Source organism: Sphaerodactylus townsendi, linkage group LG13 (assembly GCF_021028975.2).
Source record: "Sphaerodactylus townsendi isolate TG3544 linkage group LG13, MPM_Stown_v2.3, whole genome shotgun sequence".
In the NCBI taxonomy this organism is placed as follows: domain Eukaryota; kingdom Metazoa; phylum Chordata; class Lepidosauria; order Squamata; family Sphaerodactylidae; genus Sphaerodactylus; species Sphaerodactylus townsendi.
In genome coordinates, this window is record NC_059437.1 from 24,294,405 (window position 1) to 24,312,506 (window position 18,102).

The following is an 18,102-nucleotide window of genomic DNA, read 5'->3' on the forward strand; positions in this document are numbered from 1 at the left end:
GTTCCCTCAGTGAGAAAAGGCAGAACCACAGTATCCTACCTCAAACCATTTTTGAAACAAAAGAAGTATAGCATTACGCTGATGTGACGCTGCTATTCAAATGTCATGAGAGTCAATGTGGTGCAATTGTCAGTTAGGATCTGAGAGAGTCAGAGCCCAATCCAGATTTGGTGGGGGGAGGGGGGTGAATTGGCCCGTGGGAGTGGCAGAGAGCTGTGCTGGCACATTTGCCAAGCCTGCCAGTGTAGGTGCCACACAGCTCTGCAGTGGTCTCACCTAGAAGTACCCACCACCTGGGAGCTACACTGGCATCCGAGTATATGCCAGCACAGGGAGATGGTAGTAGGATGGGGGTGTTCCCGCACAAGAACACCCTAGTCTGTGGCCACAGACTTACACCACTTTAGGCTATGGGGCTATTTGAGCAGCAGCAGGGTTTTTAAATTTCCCTTCTTTCTATGTACTGCTTCCTGTTGGATGACCTTGGGCAAGTCACAGCTCTTCGGAGTTCTCTCAGCCCCACCCACCTCACAGGATGTTTGTTGTGTGTGGGGGGAGAGGGGAAGGAGATTGGGGTGTTGTGTGGTTTCCGGGCTGTAGGGCGGTGTTCTAGTAGCATTTCCTCCTGACGTTTCACCTGCATCTGTGGCTGGCATCTTCAGAGGAAAGGAGATTGTAAGCCCCTTTGAGTCTCCTTACTGGAGAGAAAGGGGGGGGGTATAAATCCAAACTCTTCTTCTTCTTCCTCTTCTTCTTCCTCTTCCTCTTCCTCCTCCTCCTCCTTCTTCTTCAAAGCTCCTTTGGAGGTGGCATGATGCCACCTTCACCACAGCATCCCCAGCCGCTGTGTGCCCCCGCCATCTGGCTTGGGCTGCCTGTTTCCAGCCTGTTCTATCATGGAAACTTGGTGAGTGACATTGGATGAACCAACTTATTGTTGTGAAGATAAAAAGGAGATGGGGATCATACAGTGGTAAGGTGATTTGGGGAGAAAAATGAGGTGTGTCTAAATAAAACAAATCAGTTGGGGATCTTCCACCCCAAGAAACCTGTTTATTTCTCTTCACAGCAGGATCGTGTCAGATGTAGCCTGAAGATTCATAAAGAAAGCTTCATGTACATCTTAAAATTTAAATCATTATCATTGGGCTTAGCTGAATGGAGCAGGAGAGGTCAGGCTCGTATATCAACTCTCAAGCCAGCAGTATTATTATTCTATACTTTTGAAGATGCTCCCAATTTGTACACATTACGAGGATTGGCACAAAATAGGTATCTTCAGCTATTTCTCAAGGAAAATGTTACTGCTTTCTGGATGCCAAGGTCCCCACAGCTGCTGAGAAACTGAGGCCATTTACACCCTTATGGTTTCTTTCGCGTTCAGTGTACATTCCCTTTGGGTTGGATTCTTTATTATGCACAAGTTTCCCCCTCTTCAGAACTCAGTGTGCTACAGATCATATACTCCCTGCATTTTCCAAAACCAGCTAAAGTGTGACTTTGTCTCCCTTTGCAGGAAGAGCTAAAGAAATCAATGGGTTTTCCCATTCCTCCCTGCCTTCCCCTGCTCACAAAGCAGCAGTTCTGCCCGCTCCTCCAGCTGCCATTGGGGCTTTTTAAAAAATGTAAACCATTGAAGCACCCTCCTCCCACCCCAAAAAAGGCAACAGGTAACGTCTACCATGGGAGGTTGCAGAAATAGCAAGGAAACACAGGGAGGGTGGGTGTGAGCAAAATGGTGACTTGACTCAGCAGAAATATTGTGTAAATGACAAAACGCAGGAAAATGCCACTGCAAAATAAACAGCCTTGGGGTAAGTTCTTCATGCACAAAGGGCCAACAATTCCATGAGGCTCTGGGTGAAAGACATTTCCTGCAAAGGTGTTTCTCCTCCTGACTGCCCCAGATGCATCTGTTTTGACATAGAGCTGTAAAAGCTTTGTTTTTGAACAGTTTTTTACTATGTAACAAACCATTTTACTAAATGATAAAACACTGTTTCAGAACACCACAGTGTGAACAGCCTCAATGAGAAGGAATTATGACTGCCTACTGTATGCCAGGCCAGGTTTTATTGTGCTTCCCATTTCAAAGGGTAATATTAAAATACAGGTGCAGCGACACAACAAGGTTTTTTCAGCGACAGGATAACGCCTGTAACTGCACGACAACAGCAGAAAGTCGTGAAAAATTCCTCAGAGAGAATCTGCCACAAACCTCCTTCAATAGTGAACAAGGGGCTATAGTCCTGCTATAGCAGTGGTTCTCAACCTGTGGGTTGCGACCCCTTTGGGGGTTGAATGACCCTTTCACAGGGGTTGCCTAAGACTCTCTGCATCAGTGTTCTCCATCTGTAAAATGGATAGATGTTAGGGTTGGGATCACCACAACATGAGGAACTGTATTAAAGGGTCGCGGCATTGAGAACGTTGAGAACCACTGCACTGTAGTGTTAACACTGGCACAGCTTGTAATAAATTAAATTAATCACCACTCTGCCTGGCAATATAAAGCAGGTAGGACTTCTGCACAATGAGACAGTGATGTCGCTCTCCGTATAGCTTATCTTGACCAATAGGGGCTTTTAGTTTAATGTAGGATAAAATGTGGGTTGTTTGCCACAGCTTGGACACCACTGGAAAACGCCCTGATGTAGGTATATATATTTTAATGGGATGGGTTCAGTGACTGAGACTGTTCCATTCCATGCATTGTTTCAAGCAAGCCAGACATGTAATGGAAGGGGTTTGAACCCGAGAAAAAAACCCCCTTACCTACATCCCTGCGCCCTGTGATCTTGCCCAAATATAATTTGTTACAATGTTTTGGGAAAGATCAGAGAAAAGACATGATGGCCCTTGTGAAGATAGCACATCTTCTAGTCCCTGTCCACATCTCCACCATTTTTCCTGCTCCAGTCCATTGCAGTAGCTACCCCCCACCCCCTACCTGCCACCAGGGACTTTTGTGCGGGTTTTAATAGGCAATTGAAAGATCATCGTAACATTTATAACACTTTAATAATCTGCTAGTTCCTCTGAATTCCCAGCTTTCTTTTTTTTAAAAAAAAATCTCTACCATTTTCATTGAGGATAGATTTTCCTTATATTCCCACAACAAAGCTGGCTAGAGACTTGCTTTAAAAAAAACACAAATGAAAATAGGGATTTCAGAGGAATGAGCAGATCGATCATTGCGATGCTGGAAGCCAAAAGAGCCCCCCGTGGTAGAGTGGGAGGGGATAACGGCCACCATGGGGGACTGGGACGGGAGAAATTTGGGGAAACCTGCCATGAGAAAGCTCCACTGTGTCAGCAGCGGTAATAACAACAAGGAAACCGTTCAAGCCTGCTCCCGAGTGGAAAATACCCTGGTCTTTTTTTATTGGGATGGTTGTGAAGGGAAGGGTATCCATCCCCCCAAAAAGCGTCCCCTTGTGATCACTGCCATCTTTGGATAACATACTGTACATCTTTTAGAATGGCGCACTGTGTATTGATGGGACAGAAAAAGTCCACAAAAGGGATTGTAGTTGTGTTTAACATGGTAGCTGAGAGGCTAAGGCTGTGATCCTAAGGACACTCAAATAAAATGGAACTAACTTCTAAGTAAAACCATTTAGGATTGCTCCTAAAGAGTCTGAGACAAACAGGTTTCTTATCTTGCTTTGGCTTTGGCAAGTGGCTTTTTTGCCAGCTCAGCATCTGTACTATACTGATCGACTGGGCTGTCTGGACACAAGGGCCAGGGGCCCCCAGGAGCATAAGGACCCCATGCTAATCTATGTATGTTGTGACTTGCTGTCAATAAACAAATAAATATTATACTAAACTATAAATATTTGTTGTTGGAAAATGCATATTTAGCATGTATTTTACTAAAGATAATGAACAATATTCATGTTAATTTTTATGATAACTAATAGACATTGGCATTCGCCTCTGATTTAATATCACGGTCACCTCTATAGCCACACATGCATGTATGTGTATGTATCTCACACGCCACATGAGGTAAAAGCAGGCAAGGGCCCCCAGTGCGTTGCTTTGCCTGGAGATGGCCCTGCTGATCTACCAAATCAAGCTGTTGTCAGGACTTCTCGGATGTCATATATGAACCTTATTATAGCTATTTAGACTATAAGCTCCTTGGAGGAAAAGAGCTTTTTGACATTTGTAAAGAGCTACACACATTGATGGAGTGTTGCCACGGGAAAGTGGTAAGAACTGTGATTCTCACCAAGTGGCTCGAAAAACACATGTGGCTCTAATGAGCACTGTTCCCCATGGCACCTGCCTCATGTTCTAGGAAAGCAGGTTCAGAGGTACTCTGGAAATTATGATGGTTATATTATATCTTGTGTGTGTCAGGAGTGGTGGGAAGGACTTACATTAGTTGCAGAAGCGTAGCTCCAAGGGGATGGGAGTGGGGGGTGCACAATGCACCGGCCATGCACCCCTGTGGGGGTGTGGTGAGGGCATTCTGGGGCAGGAAGGGGCGTTCCGGGGTGGGATGGAGGCACCTTTGATTAGTCATGTGGCTGTTTTGGTTTATGGGAATTGTGCTCTCTGATCAAGGGAGTAAGTGCCACTGAATTAGAATGCTGTACTAGGATTCGGGAGACCTCGGTTTGAATCTCCAGCTTTGCCATGGAGGCTCACCAGGTAACAAGTCAGTCGCTCTGTCTGTCACTCCGATCTACCTCATAGGGTTGTTGTGAAGATAAGGAGGAGGTAGAGGCCGAGAGAATGATGTTGTAAGCTACTTTGGATCCTAATAGAAGAGAAAAGTGAGGAATGAATATTTCAGTAAATAAAACTGAGACTCAGGAAAGGGTTGAGCATTCCCTCACTTGTCATATGAAGCAGAATGAAACAACAAATGTATATAAATACAACTTGAACTTTTTGAATCTGTTATATGTAAATTATTCCTGAATCAGTAATATGTAAATTAAACTTGAACTCTATATACAGAAATTGCCAACAGGGAGGCCAGGACGGGACGGGTATCTATCAGCTAGGGATTTTTAGTAGCCATTTTTCACCAAAAGAGTTTCCAGTAGATAGACAAAGTGTAAAAAAGAAACTAAAAGAATTCCCCCTTGCAGATTGTACAGCTGTAGGCTTCCTTAATAGATCCCACTGCACTGTTTACAAAACTCAAAGTGCTGTCTCTACCATTTCCAAAATCTGTGGGAACAACCTGCAATACTCGACGACTACCTGAAGATGGCAAAAGAATACCACAGTCTCTCTCTCCTAATTAATTCATGCAACCAAAGGGAGGGGCGTGCAGGTGGTAAAGAGAACCAGATATACTCAGCAAATAAGAGCAGGACTATTATTTTGCTGTGTTTTGCAACCCTCACAACACTCAAGCAAAAATTATAATAATTGTCTTTGTGATTCTGCTCTTCTTTAACAGAAAACATACATATACATTTTAAAAGTGTCACAGACTCTGTATGCATGTGTGAGACTCTGTCATACGACTTGTACCGCAGTGGCTTTTTGAACCCCGATGCAAAGTGTGAAGACGAAATTGCACTGCATCCAATTGCACCAGGGAGCCATAGAGCTACTCTGTGCGCGCAATAACTTATCCTAACCCTTCTAGTGGCATTTTATGTCTTTTTGCTGTAGTGCTATTACGGCTTTGATTACTCCATTTTTATGTTTGTCAGCACAGCATATGAGAGGGATAATTTGTATTCAATGTATTAAACTGGTCATGTAAATTATTAAAGACCCAATTCATAAAGGCATTACACACTCCATATGCAGATTTCCTCCTTTCCCCTCATTACATATGCCTGGTTTTGCAGATCTGGTTTCTAAAAGCACCTTTTGCAAACTGGGAGGGGGGTGGGGCTGCTCCACCAAGCAGCTGATTTGCAAGTCAGGCTCTGTCCCTAATGACTGACCCTCTCTTACACCTCCCTGAGTGGCACAAAACAGCTGGGGGTGGTGGGCTGGGCGCTACTGTCATTACCTCCATCATAAGACCACAGTGGTACAACCCTAGAACAGCCATATCAATTACACTGTTCTGTTTGTCTCCCCCCAGGTGTAGGCCTTGTTCTCATAACTAGACAAGGACATGGTTCTGGCTCTGGCTTGTACCATTTTGGACCCCACATTGAGGGGCTCATGTAGTTATCAGAAGAATTAACCTTTTTTCTTTACATCCCCAATGACAACAGAAAACCCTGCAGCTAGAGAACTTGCATGAGCCCAGAAGCACTTTTGAGACCAACAAAATTTTCCATAAAATTCACAAAAGCTTACACACTAGAAAATTTTCTGTTGGACTCTAATTTTCTTCTGCTACTTCAGACTGACACAGTTTATCTACCTGAAATTAACACATCGAGGACACTTTTGTCTGGAGAAGAATTTTAATCGTATCCTCCTGCTGGTGATTCAATGTGCTCTCAACCTTCAGCCAACTTATGGCAACCCTGTATGGCTTTCAGGAAAAGAGATGTTCAGAGGTGGTTTGCCATTGCCTGCCTCAGCTCGGCAACCCTGGGCAACCTTGGTGGTCTCCCATCCAAGTAATAACCAGGGCTTACAATGCTGAGCAGCCAAGATCCGATGGGCTCCCAAAACCTGGAGCTATCACCTTTAAGTATTGTTGTCTGCCAGGGCAGGAGTTGTTCAACAGAAGCATGTGCACAGACCAGCCCTCACCCCCACAGCTAAGCTATCATTCAGGAAGTGCCCTCCTAGTCCTACAGGACCATAGCAGAATAAAGTATTCCCCAAACTATTTAGGAGTCAGTCCTTCCTCAGATGGTATGCATATAATGCCTTTCCAGAGTCTCAAAATCCTATTTTCACCCTGTAAGTTGGGTCTACTGTACTTAATTCTTAGCCATGTAAACCTTGGGTTGCCAATAATATTATTGCAAAATGAAGAGGTAATCCCTCTCAGACTCTACATTATACATTTTCCCTCACAAGGGTAAAAGCTGCATGGCATAGAGATTTTCAACAGAAAAATCTGTACAAAGGGAAAGGGTTAAGACCCTCCTGATGCTAGTCTTTCAGTGGAATTATACAGAATCTGCAACTCTTCGCTGTGCCTCCCTAGTAAATTGTCATATGGGGTAGGCTTTGAAGCTGTTCACAATGCATGCAGTCTTATCCAGTGGGTAAGATCATCTAGAGAAGCCTTTCTCTTTGTGCCCCATTTGAAGAGACGAAATAGATAGCTATGAAGAAGAAGAAGAAGAAGAAGAAGAAGAAGAAGAAGAAGAAGAAGAAGAAGAAGAAGAAGAAGAAGAAGAAGAAGAAGAAGAAGAAGAAGAAGAAGAAGAGTTGGATTTATATCCCCCCTTTCTCTCCTGTAAAGAGACTCAAAGGGACTTACAAACTCCTTTCTTTTCCCCCCTCACACCAAACACCCTGTAAGGTAGGTTGGGGCTGAGAGAGCTCAGAAGAGCTGTGACTAGCCCAGGGTCACCCAGCTGGCAAGTGCACAAGTAATCTAGTTCACCAGATAAGCCTCTACAGCTCAAGTGGCAGAGCGGGGAATCAAATCCGGTTCTCCAGATTAGAGCACACCTGTTCTTAACCACTACACCATGCTGGCATAGGGCTTCTTGGAGAGTGGGGGAGGTGCCCCATCTCAGGAACTCTGTCTCCAATACAGCTCCACCTAACACCAAAGCTCTTTCGCTTTAGATGCCGGGTAACTTTTTGCCCAAGCCTTTTCCTCCGCTTTATGGCTGTTTGAGGTGCACATTTCAAGCTGCCCTCTGCTCAGCCAGATTGAGGGCTGCCTGTTCTGACAACAGCTGCCAAACAGAAGAAGGTTCAGTAGCAGCTACTGACCAAAATTCTGACAGGCCCACTCTAAATCTGATCCATGGTCTTGTGTGCCTGCACAGGCTTTTAATGTCATCTACCATTATGATCGTTTGTGTTACCTTTTAGATGGTTACATTTTGCTTTTTAGCTGCTGTTTTTATCATTGCCAATATCGTTTATTGTCAGTGTCCTAAAATTGTTTTAGTATGTGGTTTGACAATATTTTAACTTTCTACTGGGAGCGACCCTGTGAAGTTTCTAGGTTGCACAGGATGTAGATTTTCTAACATAATAAGTTACATCAGCAGTTATGTATTACATAGCAAAATAATCTACTGCATAAGCTTTTTGATTGAATTGGCTATATCCAGACACAATTGCTATGCGGAATCCTAGGCCTCTGGTTAGTTTTTAATTTTGTGTTTCCCCTCCCTCCAACTCTTTTTCCAATTCTACTCTCTAAGACCTCCGTCATTAAACATATCCAAATTACTATGCTGGCACTTTTTCTGTTTTACTAATTCTGATTAAATTAGATTTGAGAAAGAAGGTGGCACATTAGAATTAATGGGATAAAAGATTAAAGAGAGTTAAATGGCCATTGGTGAAGCTCAAGAAAATCTCTCAAAATAAATAATTCTCCTTTTATAGAACTTATTCTAGTCATTAGGTAATAGAACTCTGCAAAGGTCCTCCCGTGTGCCATAGTGGAAATCTTGTTTAACAATCTCTTTGGAGTCAGAGATTCCATCAAGTATTGGCCGACACACTTTCAAAGCATATTTTCATAACCTGGCAGGGAGGGGAAGGGTATAAATAAAATGTATTATTATTATGGACTAGGTCAGAGCTTTAAATTTATTTTTAATTGAAAGCTTAAGATGTGCTGGATGTTGATTTCTGTACCCAATATTATATTTTGTGCTTCCTCATTTACACAACCTTGAAGTAAAGAGTTCCAAAGAATGGGCAGTTGGATTATTTTATATCAAGCCCAATGCAACCCAGTAGTAGTTGCAATGGGTGCCTGAGGTAGAGGGGTCATTTTAAATAGCTGTAATATTTCACATCCTGCGATAGCTCACTCCAGTGTTTTCTGGCAGGCCAAGTGCTCCTCGGAGTCCAATATCATAGGAACTGTATGAAATGCCTTCAGAGTACACTGTATTATTTTCTCCCCTCAATGCTCTCACACACTTAGGATACAAGATAGTGGAAGATGCTCAGTGAGCAGGGAAAATGTATAGCTTTGGTCCTTTGCTGGATTATTCAACTGACAGTATCAGGCATCTTTTTTGCCTGTCTGTTTGAACAGACTGGACTGGCCAATAGTCCTTAATACAGACTTGAAAAAAGAACAATATATTCTGAAGCTATCTGAAAACAAACTCTGCAAATTACTGCTGAATTCAGACAACCAGAAGTTCATAAGTATCTGAGGGTGCAGTCTTGTGAAATAAAACAGAGGCCCCGTGACAAACAAAAGACTAGTAAATTTATTTCAGTGTGAGCTTTTGTGAGTCACAGCTCACTTCTTCAGATAGATCTATATGAAAGAGTGAGCCATGACTCATGAAAGCTTGTACTGAGATAAATGTTGCTTCAAGCTACCATTGGAGCCAGCATGGTGAAGTGGTTAAGAGCAGTGGACTCTGATTGGGAGAGCCACATTTGATTGCCCACTTCTCCATATGAGTTGCACTGGTGAATTGGATTTGTACCTCCTACACATGAAGCCTGCTGGGTGATCTTGGACTAGTCACAGTTCTTTGAAACTCTCTCAGCCCCACCTACCTCACAAGGTGTTTGTTGCGGGGAGAGGAAGGGACAGAGCTTGAAACTCCTTACAGGAGAGAAAGGCGGGGTATAAATCCAAACTCTTCTTCTTGTTTTGCTACCACAGACTATCAGGCCTTTGCAATCCAGTGCATACAAACGTGTAAGCACCAATAAACACAGTGCGGTCAACACCTCTCAAGAAATATTCCTACAGTTGGCCAGGAGTTTTTATTTTGAATCAAAATTTAAAATGGAGCCAGCATCCCCTCTCATTTTGGCCTTCTTGCCCCTTTGATTCACCAGGCCCATCCCTTCTCTTCCTATATCCCTTTCCCCCAGCAAAACTTCGGGGGTAGAGCGGTTTGCCAAATTGAATGAATGAATAAATAAATAAATAAATTATGCCACCTGTCAGTCCATAAACACTATTGCAAAGCCTGCCCCCACCGCCATTTCCCTTCTTTCCTGCAGTAGCCGCGTTGCTTGTCCACATTATAAGACTGGATTTTTTTTCTCAATAGCTAGATTTGTGGAGCTCAGTCAGTTGGCCAGTCTTTTACTTACACACACACACACACACACACACACACACACACACACACACCACACACACACCACACACCACACACACACACACACACACACACTAAACATTCCTATGTGTATGTGGAAACATAGTAGCCCCCATGAGTGACACTCCAGCCCACAGGTTTCCTCATTTCCAGACTGCTTTATGTCAGATGATTTATCATGATCAAAGTGTAGCATTGCCAAATAGCCTGCAGGACCAACAAGTTGCAGAGACTGAACCAAATCAGCTGTTCTACAGGCTTTCGATCAACTGCTAGCAACAGACTGGCCTTCGAGGGTCACCTAACTTCCCAAGCCAGGAGGATTATGGGTGATGCTATGAATACACCAGCTGGAATAGTTTTTAATTCCTTCTTTGAACAGTGGCCCCATTACTTAATCCACCAGACTCCCAATTCAAGCTGGTAATGCTCAACATCCTTTCTTCTCTGTGTACAACACCTCCCGATCCCTACATCCCAATGTCTTCCCTCAGCCATGTTTCTCCTGCTGAATTTGTTGCATCTTTCTGGCACTTATCTCTCAAGACAAGCTGCCTGCTTCTCGGCTCGCCACCTGATCTAGCCCATCTCCTCTACTTCCTCCTGCCTTTAGACTCCCAGCACAGGAAACAAATTTTATTGATCACATAACCTTGTCAACTCATGCAAATGAGCAACAACTTTGCCCTTCCAAGAGGCTGCTTTTAATAAAACTAATACCTCGCTGCCATATGTTTGTGAAAGGCAAATTTACAGGAACCTTTTGGCATGACTGGAGGTTAGAATGCTGGGTCTGGGAGATCCGGGTTCGACTACACCATGATAGTCTACTGACATTGGACCAGTCACAAATGGGGTTTCTGACTGCCAGGTGGGACCAGGTGGACTCCATGGATCCTGATGAGTTCCCTCTCCTCCTCATATTCCACTTTACTCCAGGCTGTGCTTCCCAAATATCCAGGAATTTCCCAACCTTGGATTGCCAGCTCTAGCACACTTCTAGCCTAACCTACCTCACAGGGCTGTTGTGAAGATAACTTGAAGGTGAAGAGAGCAATGTAAGCCATGCTGGGTCTGTATTGGGAGGAAAGGGAGGTATAGTTGGAATAAAAAATAAATAGCCACCTACAGCTTTCCCTTCCTTTGATGATCTTTGCATGGCTTTGCTGTGATCTGATTGGTCCCTTTCCATGAAACAGCACAATATTTATAGCAAAGCAAGTGCCCTGCAGTGTAAATAAACATAGTTAGTACTTAGAACATCCAAAGAAAGTGTCAACCAATCTAGCAGCTTTATGTTCCCATGTCAAAAAAGAAGGGCTTTAAACATTATCTGTGCCATGTGCAGGCTGAAAGCTTTTATTCTCAGCAGTGCCACACGTTAGTAATGTTTAAAAGCAATTTATGCCTTAAAAGCCTTACATACCTGAAATGGCTACATACTGAGGCTAGCAATGGTGATCTCAGGGTTGCCAATTATTTCATTCAAGAGTACCCTCTCACGCATACTTCAAACTGTACTAAATCCATTATATCATTAGGATGGAGCCTAGGGGAAATCTGGCAAATTAAAAAGAGGAGTTTGGATTTATATGCTGCTTTTCTCTCCCATAAAGAATATCAAAGCAGCTTATAATCTCCTTCCCTTCCTCTCCCCACAACAGACACCTTGTGAGGTAGGTGGGGCAGAGACAGCTCTGAGAAAACAGTGACTAGTCCAAGGTCACCCAGGAAGCTTCAAGTGCAGGAGCAGAGAAACAAATCTAGTTGACCAGATAAGAGTTCACTGATCATGTGCAGAAGTGAGAAATGAAACACGGTTCTCCAGATTAGAGTCCACCTGCTTTTAACCCCTACATTACACTGGGGCAGAACCAGCATAGAATCTGGTAATTTAGATCCAGAGTAAAATAGGCAGGGGCATACCTGGTCACGTGGGGGGCGCAATCTGGTCATGTGGGGGGCGCAAAATGGTCCACCACAAACCAAAGCCTTCTGTGGGCCTACCGGGCGCTCCTCGGTGCTGCTCCTCAAGAGGCTGAAGAGGAGGCACCAGGCCCAGCACCAATGGATGTTGAGCAGGGGGGTGAGGCGGCAGCAGCCGTCAGGTTTCAGCAAGCTCAAGTGGGCCGTGGGAGTGGGGCACCCAGAGCAGCTGTTGCCCCAGGCACCATTTCCCCCCAATACATCTCTGAAAGCAGGTATAGTGCAGAATTTAGCACGTCATGGTGGAGCCTGGTAGAACTTTCATTTTGATATCCTTCAAGACCTTAATGCTAGTTTTATTGCCTGGTCAAGAAAAATATTGGCCAGTTGTTGGCAGTGCAACACTGGCATAAAGCTACTACATATATGGGGGGGGAGGAGGACAGGTGCACGACTTCAAAGAAGATACGATATTCTTTCCATATCCAGCAGTGACATGAGCGTGCCCTTTTGAGTAGAGTAATGCTGAAATTAGGCCCTCTTGAGGCAAAATTATGTGTTAAAGGGGCAAACATGTTTGCAAAGATTACATAGATTCATAAGATCTGCTACTACCACTGATCACCAGGTGACAGACATCAGTTCACCTGGAGAAAATAGCTGCTTGGGAAGGTGAGCTCTATGGTACTATAGCCCATTAAAGTCCCACCCACCCCCCCCCGCCCCCAAACCTCACCCTCTGCAGGCTCCACCACAAAACCCGCAGGTGTTGCCCAACCTGGTGATTTCAGCCTAATGCACATAGGAGATGCTTGTAAGAAGAATTCACAAAACATAGCAACTTCCATGCCTTGTGTACTCGGTACTTTATTCCTAATTATGGGCAGGCCTATTTGGATCGGGGCCTTCATGAAACAAGGGGAAAGATCCAAATGCCAGTACCATGAAGCAATACCAGGGGAAGGTCTTGGCCTCTATGCTCTATTCTTGTTCCTCTGGAATAACTGCTTAGCCACTGTGTAAGACAGGATGCTGGACAAGATGGACCACAGTTCAGATGCAGAAAGGCTCTTCTGATGCTCTTTGCCTTCTTGAGTCTCAATACAGCCTGCAACTGCCCTATATAAACACTGAGGCAAACATGGGGGTGGCAACTCTCTGAATGCTCTACTGTGTCAGATTTCAGAATCAGTCAGCTCATCTCAGTAATCTAAAGCACTAAGGAACTCTCCCGTTTTGACTTTGTGGCGAAGGGTGGCGAATCTTATGCAATCCTGAGCTTCTATTCTTGAGCAAACTAACTTTGCTCAAAAGAGTATTACCTCTAAACCTGGAAAGTTCATAAAGAAGTTCCCAAAGACTCTGTGAAAGAAACTAATCAAGCCCAGCCAACGGGCAAAGGAATGCAAATGCTGAACTTTATCAGTCTTGTAGATTTTTTCCCCACAACAAATAACCCTGCTGGATAAAGAGGTTCCCTAGATCCAATGAGAAGGATTACAAACAAATCAGCTATCAGATCCTTGTGTAACCTCCAAGGGCCGAAGTTTGCAAGGAACAAGAGGAAATGATTAACAGAGGAGACATGGGGGTGGGGGGGAATAAAACTCTCTGCATCCAAACAGGATTAACCACATAAGAAAACATTTCATTGCTACACTTTGTACACATTGGTTACAGGCTGTCTCTGTCTCACAGGAACATGAGCACTCGCAAGTTTCTCAGATTCCACTGAAGCCTGTTTTCATCCAAGTTAAAATATGACAAATGCTACAATGTTATACTAGCAAAGGTCTAATTTTCAAATGTTTCAGAGGAGCATTTACGGCCCTTTGGAGGAGTCCACTCCATGTCATTGATCAGGTCTGCCTCTTGACTGAAAGAAGTCAAATCCAAAGCTGTGATTTAAAAAAATAAAACCGGCAGCTTCTTCTGAGGAGAGGTTTTACTGCTTTCCGAGTTCAGGAGTGGTAAGAAGTCTAATCACTTCGGATACAGAGAGGGAGAAGAATTAAGCAAACCCAGCAGAGACTGATTAGAAGGAAACAATACCAGATCAGCGGATCAGATCTAATATTCTCGATGTGGACTCCCAGGTACCTTGTTTTCGTGTGGCTCACGTTTTTGGAATTGACTCCTTCAAGTATCTTTTGCCACCTTGCATTAGCTAGCAGAACAGTTCTACAGATTGCTTGGCGACATTACACAGAATTCCCTTCACATGGCTCATGATCCAAAACAAATGTGGCTAGGCCTAAGCATGCTTAACTCACACAGTGGCCACAGTAATTTATTGTTACTCAAATGCAATTACTCCTGATGGTTAAGAGGCCAAACGGCTATCCCTAAAGTTTCCAGTGCCAATATCAGTCCAGCTGCAAACTCACCAGGTGTTTGCTCTGTTCTCAGCTGCGGCTTCTCCACAGCAATCCATCACTGGCCTGCTTCACAGGACTGTTGTAAGAAGTACTGTGATAATCCAATGCGCTTTAAGCACCAAAAAATATTAATATAGTCAACGTAACATTTTAAAGGAAAAAACTTTTGATTTCTGTGCTTGTAGCTTAATTCCTAACAGTTTGTATTATTTTCTCAGTGCTTCTCAGTGACCCGAGACATTCCAGTGTCAAATATATCTTGCATGACCATTGTAGTGGAGGAGCAGTGGCTCACTGGCAAAACATTTGCTTTGTGTGCAAAGGTCCCAGGTTCAATCTCTAGCTGAATTCTTTAGTTAAATAAGGGAATAGATGATATGAAAGATCCTGGAGCAGGGCTATCAATCAGACTAGACAATGTTGACTGTGATAGACCAATAGTTTGACTTAGTAGAAAGCAGCTTCATGGGTTCATGGCACAAACCAATTATTGGTGACAATTTCTTGGCCCCAAGCAATACTTCTGAGCTGAGTGACATATTTTAAATCCAAGCTCTGCCGCATTCTCTACTGTATCCGGGGTGGAGCGAGGGGGAACTGCGCCGCACGTGTCGCGTGCACCCTGCGCCCCGAGGGCGTTGCACCCCCACTTCCCGCCGGTGCTACACCACTGCCTGTATCCCAAGAGTCAGTGAGAGTCTGCTGAATTTAGATGACACCTGATCCAGAGAGCCTGTTCTTTGACTGCTCCCTACTTAGCCATAACATAATGGCATGTGGGCAGTCTATTAAGTTCAGGTTTTTACCAGTATGGAATTCCACAGGATGTGCTCATGCTGCATAGTATGCACCTCCACGCTGCAAAAACCATTTTTGGCCCAGGGAGCTTCTGAATTGGGTCACAGTCCCTGCAAGCCTATGCATGGGGGGCATCACATATACACAAGAGGCTTTGCTACCCTGCAGACTAGTATCAATTTTTTTTAATTTTCTTTGCCTCCTCCAAAGTATCATGTGGACTATAGCTTGAGGAAAGTGCTGGAAAGTGTCTCTTTGAGCCGAGGGCATTATTATTAACAACATTTTAGGGCCACGTTGTATTGCTTTATCCTTGTGAAATGCCACCGCAAACTAGTTTAATTTCTCCCGCACCTTAAGCTGGAATGGGACTTTTAGTGCATAGTCAGTGTTTTGAGAATTTAATTGCACAGAACTTGCTTTTTGCAGCGCAAGCTTATCGGACACTTCGCTGTGAAACAAGGAGCCCTGGAGATAAACCTTGCCTCTATGGGCTCAGATGGTGACCTTTGGCAAATGACTCTCTGTGCCACTTAGCCAAGTTGCCATAGGAAGGCTGGTTTGTGGAATTACACTCAGCTATTGGTTGGAGACTTCCCTTCAGTAGAAGGATCAGATTAGTTAGCAGGGAAGATACAACTGTAATACCGTCTGCTAGTGTTTATTTATTATTTGAGTTTGACTTGTAGAAAAATAAGTTCCAGTTCAGACTGCAAGCTAGGACATCAGCAATTTCAGCACATTTGACACCATTCTGGCCATTGTACCATCAGTAGAATATTGAAACTTTTGCTTCAGGATGGAACTATGTCTCAAAATACTCCCTTGACTATTATGCTGCGCTTGTGGGTGTCTAATTTCATTTGAGCTAAGAGAAACAGTTAAGAAGAGTTTAGATCAGTGGTGGGATTCAGCAGGTTCGCGCCACTTCGGCAGAACCGATTATTAAAATGGTGCTTGTAAACAACCAGTTGTTAAATTATTTGAATCCTACCACTGGTTTAGATTCATATTCTGCTTTTCTCAACTGAAAGGAGTCCCAAAACTATCTTGGGGAGTTCCGCAGGGCCTGTAAAACTGAGCTGTTCCACCAGGCTTTGGGCTGGGGGGGGGGGGGGGGGCGGCTGCTGAATTACTGCCCCTTCTTAATGCCCTCTGTACCGTCTGCTTCTTTGACAACTTGCCAATCCCCTCCCAGGGTTAGGACCTGCGCCATCCACTAAATTGTGGGTGGGCTGTGTTGCTGCTACTGATTTTATGCATTTTAATGATATTCTTCAATGTTTTGTTTTTGTTATTTTCTGATCTGTACACCACCCTGAGCCCTTCGGGGGAGAGTGGTTTATGAAGTCGAACGAATAATGATGATGACAAACACTTCCTTCCCCTGCTCACAATAGACACCCTGTGAGGTAGGTGAGGCTGAGTTCAGAAAGAACAGTGACTAGCCCAAGGTCACCCTGCAGGCTCCCTGTGAAGTAGTGAGGAATTAAACTTGGTTCTCCAGGTTAGTCCGTCGCTCTTAACCACTACACCACACTGGCTTAAGAGGTAGTATGGATGTCTATTGGGATCACCATAAAGCCAGGAGATTAAGAGAATGTCAGGCCTGGCCCATTTGAAGGAATACACTGTGCAGCACCTTTCCACACAACACTTGAAGACTTGTGCAGTACTGAGGGAGATGCCCCACTCTTCTTCTAAGACCAGTTGCTTCCAATGCAAACATAAAACAAGAGACTGGGGGATATTACATTAGCTCATTGGTTCCATTCCCATTCAGTTTGCTCCCTGGCTTTCTTTCATATAAACTATAAAGCACCCTATTGTCACACTAATTATTTAAAGACCTTGTCTGCTCTGCATTATCACAGGCCTTTTACAAAAGCAAGGTTGAATGTATTCCCTTCCAAATACCGGAGAGGTAGGTCAAAGGTGTTCCTTTCTTGCCTAGAGTACGTCCCTGTAACTCTCAGTACGTGGAAACTCTCGCAACACATTCTTTTAGACTACTTTGTACCTTCGCAAGCGCCAATTAAGAAATTTCCCAGTTTTCGGACATGAGAGGAAGCTCAGTCCTGTGTCCACTTTCTGTCGCAAGATAAATATGGCAGGATTTCCTTGGAGGCAGCAAAATCTTTGGCAGAGGTATTTAGATTGAAAAACCAGAGAACCTCAGATGCTGACTCCTAGCATAAGTTGTTTTGTTCCAACACTTAGTCTCTTGTATAAGTTTAGATTTTATTTGCTGTGTTGCTATTCAACTGGGGTTGTATTTTCTGATCTGATTTCTGATGGTTATTTTTTACTGGTTTGGGTCAGTAGACCATCATAAATGAAGGCAGCTCAGGACACTGGCAGTTTCTACAATGGACAGCCAGACCCACAGACTTTAACATAGAAGCCAGCACTGACTGTAAATGTACTATTAGTATATTGAAGCAGGCGACTTAATCGTATTTCCAAGTCATATTGCTTTCCATCCCGAAGCACTGATTTAAGAAACGATTTAAGGTGTGTTGCTGTAACAGCACTTAAAGTAACTAAAGACAGTTTAAGAAGAAGTGTCCTAAAGTCAGCACTTGACAGGCATCCAAGTAAGAGAGAATACAAGTATGTTGGGATAATGGTGGTAGAAGAAAGTGCTTTCATGTCACAGCTGACTTATGGTTACTTTGTAGGGCAAGAACTGTTCAGAGGTTGGGATAATACCATCCTGTATTTACTACTCGCATGCAAAATATCCTACTGGGTTGCCACAAGTCAGCTGCAACTTGTCAACACTTCACACACATACAAAACACTCTTTCAGTAAGCCCTTCAAGATAGGT